Consider the following 6540-nt stretch of genomic DNA (forward strand, 5'->3'; position numbering starts at 1 on the left):
CTCTGCGGCCCTTCCAGCTCTGTCTTCAAGCCTATGAGCTTAAAACCTCTCCTTTCTTAGTTCTCTACTTATCTGATGTTCGGTAGACTCTGTGCATACATGTGGGTGAACTAGAAAGAAGAACTTTTCTTCAGCTAAAAACTGATTGCATTAGGAGAAGCATCCTGTCCAGAAGTAGGTGATGGTGGCTCCACTTGACTCAAAGGATCATAGAACTAGAGCTGGGAAGGTCCTCAAAGGGCAACTAGTCTAACCCCCTCATTTTCTGGATGAGGAAATCGCTCTGCCCTGGTCAGAGCAGATTTGGAGCATCATGTTCAGCTTTGGCCACACCATTTTAGGGAAAGCACAGATAAGTGGGAGATTAACTAAGAAGGTGAAGGGCCTCAAGTCCCATGCCCTAGGAGGATAGTCTGAAGGAACCAGGGATGTTTAGCTTGGAGAAACAAGGCTTAAGATGTGACGGTCGTCTTCAAATATTTAAAGGATTATCATGTGGAAAAGAGACTAGATTTGTCGGGCTTGGTCCCAGAAAGCCAGATTAGGAGCAGTGGGGAGAAGATGTGAAGAGGCAGATTTAGTCTTGAGGCAAAGAAAAACTTCCCAACAATTAGGTGTCACCCACGTAGCTCTGGGGACTTCACAACTCTCAGATGGATGGATGGATTGGATCTTGCATGGATCAATCAGATCTTCCAGAGTAGATCCTTTAAGGGTCTAGGGGTACACTTCACTTCAAGGGTCTAAGGATACCTCTGAGGGTTTATGAAATTCTCTCATGCTTTCAACCCAAGCCTCTATTCCGGTGTATTCTTTCTAATATCAAATACTAATTATCTCTTTGACATAATCTAACCAGTTCCATTTAACACCTTCTCAATCTATTGATACAATTGATTAGTATTCCAGTATCATTTCACCAATTAAAATCAATTCACTTTTCCAAAGGGATATACACAGAGAAACTACAGAGAGCAGTACAAAATATCTCTCCTCTCCGCACTCTCCCTCAGCACCCAGGTGCACGCTTTCCCCTACACTACCTCTGTCTGTGGGGAGGGGAGGCTCAGTTGCTGTAAAGCATTCACCCGCACCAAATTCACTTCTGAATGTGGTATAGCCAAAGGACAAGTTGCTCCACTTCGGCTGCCTTTGTTGCACTGCTATCGATCAGTCAATAAACATGTATCGAGTGCCAACTATGTGCCAGGCCCTGTGCCAAGTGCTGGAGATATAATAAGAGGTGGAAAAGAGTTCCCACCTTCAAGGAGCTTACAATCTAATAATTAAAAAATAGTTTTAAGAATTTCTAATTGACCCATTGCTATGTTGGGTCAAGCAGATGACTCAAGGTTTTACTCCTCATGGGGCTTGGCTGCTTGAAACGCTGGTGTGGGTCTTCTGGGAGCTCAATTTTCTCGACATTCAAAGCTCACAAGATCAAAACCTAGTCACTTTCCATTTCTGATACTTCTTCACTTAAGGGAGGGACAAATAGGCAAAATAGGATAAGAAGCAGGGTGTGCTAATAAATGATTACCAACTGACTCTCTGAAAAAAATATATATGTAGCATACGTTTAAGCTTAATCTGCATTAGCAACATCTTAATCACTTCCTTCAGTCTAAATAATCAACCAAATAAATCAAGCCTTGATTAACAGTGTTTGCCCATTTCTGAGGTATAATGACCACACTGAAAATTTAACACACAGCTTTGTCTAGCAGGTATGAGCTGGCCCTCGTACACCCCTGGTCAGTAGCAACAACAGGGCAATCTATGTAGTCACGGCTTCGTGTTGACCAGATGGAAGAGGAGGACAGTAAGTAGGCCACTGGAGCAATTATTGCCTCTTCACTCAAAAAATATTCTGAAATGGAATCTCAGGAGGGAGCCGTTGCCACCTCACTGGAGGTCTCCAAGCAGAACCTGGATGACCACTTGTCAAGGATATTTTAAGGGGGATTCTGTTGAGGTAAGAGTTAGAATAGATGACTTCTATCTCTGAGATTCTGTGACTCCTGATAACAAACAGTTCATTTTTTTTTTACTGAGGAAAGGAAATATTGGGATTCATATAGATCTTTTATATACATCTATGAACATCTTGTTCATGTATATCATTAATATGCATCTCTTAGTGGACCTCATAAAATTAATTACCTGTGTGACATTGGACAAATTATCTGACCTCCCTGAGCCTGAATTTCCTCAACTATCCAATGAGGGCGAGATATGAGAAGGTGGTCCATGTGAGTGGGGTCTTTGCAAATATGGATACCCAGATAGGGTCAAAAGATTATAAATTCAGAGGTGGAAGGGACCTTGGAAGTCTCCTCATTTTACAGATTCAAACAAACAAATGAACAAAAAACCCAAGGCCTAGAGAGATTAAGTAATTTGCATAAATTTATGTAAGAAGTAAGACAGAATCAGAAGTGAACCCAAGTCTTTTGTCTCCAAATGCTATGGCTCAGCGATCTCAGGCCGAGTGGATGTTACACTGCGTCAAAATTGTTTTTCTTAAAATCCTCTCTTCCTCCCAAATGATTTGGGAAAAGGCAGCCCATAAAGATGTTCCTGTCCTTGCTGCCATGCTGACATCTGGCTAAAGGCTGCTCTCCCCCAACATCTCCTTTCCTCTGCTGCCCCTCCTTCTCTATCATAGTGTTTTAAATCTTGCCACCCTCCCCCTTCTCCATCTCTCCTTTCTTCTCACTCTCTAACTTCACATCACCAATTTATTCATCAAACACCATCTGTGCAGTGGTGTTTGGGCCCCATTTGTGTCTCTGCGATGGATTCATTGTAGAATATTTAACCACAGATCAGCGATTTTCATTGATGCCTACTGGGGAGTGAAAAACCCAACTTCCTCTCCCGGTACAAATTCTCACTTAGTTAGGGTAATCACAAAGCCCCCTGCAGGCAAATGAATCAAAAATAAATCTGCTATCAATGCAGACATTAAACTCTCACTGAACAACTGTTCAGAGAAGGCTGGGCAGAAAAGCAGGGAGTATCCAAGAGTGACTCTTTCCCTTCTCTTCTGAAGGGACCACAGAAAAATTGGTGACTGGGAAAGATGAGAGGGTTGAGATTTATGTGGCTCTCTGGAGCCTTGCCCCTAGACTCCTGGCGTCTATCAGTTCCATTTTAGGAATATGGGGGTCAACTGAGTCAATCAATCAATACAGGAATTTAATTGTTTCTATACCTGTTTCCGTTATAGTCCCAGAAAGAGTCACAGACAGAGAGTCATACTCTACTTTAGAGTGAAAACTTTCCTTCTGGTAGCTTAAAACACTTTATTGACATGATCTTATTTAAACTCACAGTATCTACAGAGGCAAGGAAGGAAGAGCCATCACTGGGTAGTTATACTGTTGGAAAGGAAGGAACTGAGAGGCTCAATATCTTACAGTCATATAGCAGAGGAACCGAAGCCTGACCAGAGTCCCCATAGTCTTATGTACCAAACCTAGCATTATAAGGGCTAGAACTGGGTCCCAAACTTTGTTAGAATATTCTATTGGTTTTTTTTAGTGTCCCTGGAGCCATAACCACAGGCCCTCTATAGCCTCATATCAGTATCCCTGGTAGTATTGCCTCCATAAAGATGTGTGTGTGTGTGTGTGTGTGTGTGTGTGTGTGTGTGTGTGTGTGTGTGTGTTGGGGGAGTCCTGTTCAGTGCTCCTGACTGGGTCCCTAGGAGGGATTGGGCCCTTCCAGAGGCTTCAATGCTGTCTGGGAGCTCTGGGGTCAGGACCATGCATGAAGGCCTGGGGGAAGGCACTCTGGTTTGGAGTTGCCCTCCAGAATACAGGCCTCCTCTTCAACCCCCAGAATCCAAAGATGTCCTGCAGAGGTCAATTCAATTCAACAAATATTTCTTAAGAGTCTGCTATGTGCAGGCCTAGGTGCCAAAGATACGAAGCAAGAAGAAATCAATCTCTGCCTTCCAAGGGATTCCAAGGGGATGCCACGTGTACACAAACTGATTTTCCTATAAGGCAAATATGACCCTATCACTGCTTGCTCAATAGATTGCATTGGCTGCCTCCCTCCCTTCTACCTTCAGAATCAACTATACACCACTCTGTTTGGCAGTGAAAGCCTTTCACTACCTGGATCCAACCTACTTTTCCAGTTTTATTACAGATTATTCCCTTCCATACATGTGTCCACCCATGCTTTGTGACCTTCTTACTGTTCTTCATACATGACATTCCATCTCTGTCTCCTTATCTTTGTACTGTGGCTGGAATGCATTCCCTCCTCATCTCTGTCTCTCAGAATCTCTAGTTTCCTCTAAAGCTCAGCTCAAACATTACATGAGACCTTTCCTGACTCTTCCTCTCCAGTTCCTAGAGCCTCTCCCTTCAAATTACATTATACATAATATATGTGTATGTATGTGTGTACATAGATAGATAGATATAGATTAGATATGTGCACACATTCATATACTTATATGAGCTGTATAATAGCATAGTGGATAGAAAGCTGGCCTAGAAACCAAAAAGATATGGGTTCAAATTCTGACTTTGATACATACTAGCTGTATGATCCTGGGCAGGTCACTTAAATTCTCAGAGCTCTAGGTTAATTTTCTCTCTGTCTCTCTCTTTTTTTCTTGGTTAGGCAATGGGGTCAAGTGACTTGCCCAGGGTCACATGGCTACTAAGTGTTACGTATCTGAGGCTGGATTTGAACTCAGGTCCCCCTGAATCCAGGGCCGGTGCTCTATCTACTGTGCCACCTAGCTGCCCCTAGGTTAATTTTCTAAGACTATAATTTGCAGAGAAGACATCTAATTCTGTACTGATAGAGAGAGTTTCCTCACCTAGAAGCTCCTATTACCAATGAAATCATAGGTTCAGTCTTTATCCTTAGCCTTACATACCTATATATGTGCATATTGTCTCCCTTAACTAGATTGTAAGCTCCTTGAGCACAGGGACTGTTTTTACTTTTGTCTTTATTTCTCCAGTGCTTAGAACAATGCCTGGTAAACAGTAGGCATTTAATTCATGTTCTCTGATTTATTAATTTCTAGCCCTTGTTATATATACTCCACCCTTTGTAAAGAGTTTTTTTCCCCTTTAAGCCATGGTCTAGAATCAATCGTGCCCAGTACTTAGTGCTTGTTACAATATTATCTAATGTCTATTGTAAAATAAGTTTATAGGCAACTGAGTGACTAAAAAACAGCAAAAAATAAGCAGACTCATGATGAAGGATGCTAGAGAAATGCCCAGTGTAGCTTTCACCTTTTCCATTTTTTTTTTTTGGTAGAAAGGGGCCTCAGTTGGCATATAACGTTCTTACCTGGACTCCCAGGGCCAAACCTCTTCTCCTGTCATTGTTGGCCAAAATTATGCCATCATCTAAAGCACATAGACCAGGGAGCTGCCTGTTATTTTACTTTCTGCTCATTCTCTGCTAAAGATTCATGTGGCTGAGAAATGGTTTTTTTTGCTCTTGATGTGCTGTCTTTTAAGACTTCATAATTCAGGGTAGCTTGGTGACAGAGTGGGTAGAGCACCAGCCTTGGAGTCAGGAAGTCCTGAGTTTAAATCCTGCCTCAGACACTTGCTAGCTGTGTGACCCTGGGCAAGTCACTTAACCATGATTGCCTCCCCCCAAAAAACTCATAATTCATTTCACATGAGTCAGTTCTGTCCCCATTCTACTCTCCCTCCTGCCTTCTTTAGACTGACTGTAAACTCCCTGAGGCTAGGAATCATGGCCTTTTAAAAAATTCAATTCTACAAGTATTTATTGAATATTTATTATATTCCCAGTTCTATGATCAGTTTTGTAGTAGATCTCAAGAAGTACAAGACTCAACCCTTTCCTTCAAGGAGATTACAATTTACTTAGGGAAATAAGACATAACCATGTATCCTGGTTACCAAAGGTATAGTGGAAGGTCTAGTGCATTGGGAAGCAGGGGGCTTGGGTTTTAGTACCCACAATTGCTGTGTGATTTGGGGCAAGTTTTATATTACTTTAGGCCTCAGTTTCTCCCAGTATCAAATGAGGGGAAAATATCTTACTTGTCTGGAAGCAGGGTACTAAACTGTGTTATGTCAGGAGCCTCATTGTACCTCTAAGAGCTGGAATTCTACAATTACAAAGTAATTCTGTGATTAGCAACAATGATTATTCTAGACAAGAAGCAACCTAGGAAATTCAGATAAGGGTGAGATTGCCATAGGCAGGAATCCAAAATGGTTTTGGTAAAGGAGGAAGGGACTTGTGCTTTCTCTGAAGATGAATTGGATTTAGAGAGGTGGAGGTGGGGGAGGAGGCAGAGCCATGTTGAGGAACAGTACTACACAGTCACACAGGTGAAAACATATCTTCCAACCACACACCTATCTCAAGTGTGAGGAAGAAGTATGTGCAGCAGAGAGTGAAGATCTGAGTTCCAGTCCCGACTCTTTCACTCACTATCTATGTGAAGATGCTATTTCTTCTCTAGGACTCACTTTTCTCACGGCAAAATGAAGGGATTGGACTAGATGGTCTCTA

This window comes from Phascolarctos cinereus, unplaced genomic scaffold (assembly GCF_003287225.1).
Source record: "Phascolarctos cinereus isolate Bilbo 61053 unplaced genomic scaffold, phaCin_HiC Scaffold_5;HRSCAF=322, whole genome shotgun sequence".
NCBI classification, from domain to species: domain Eukaryota; kingdom Metazoa; phylum Chordata; class Mammalia; order Diprotodontia; family Phascolarctidae; genus Phascolarctos; species Phascolarctos cinereus.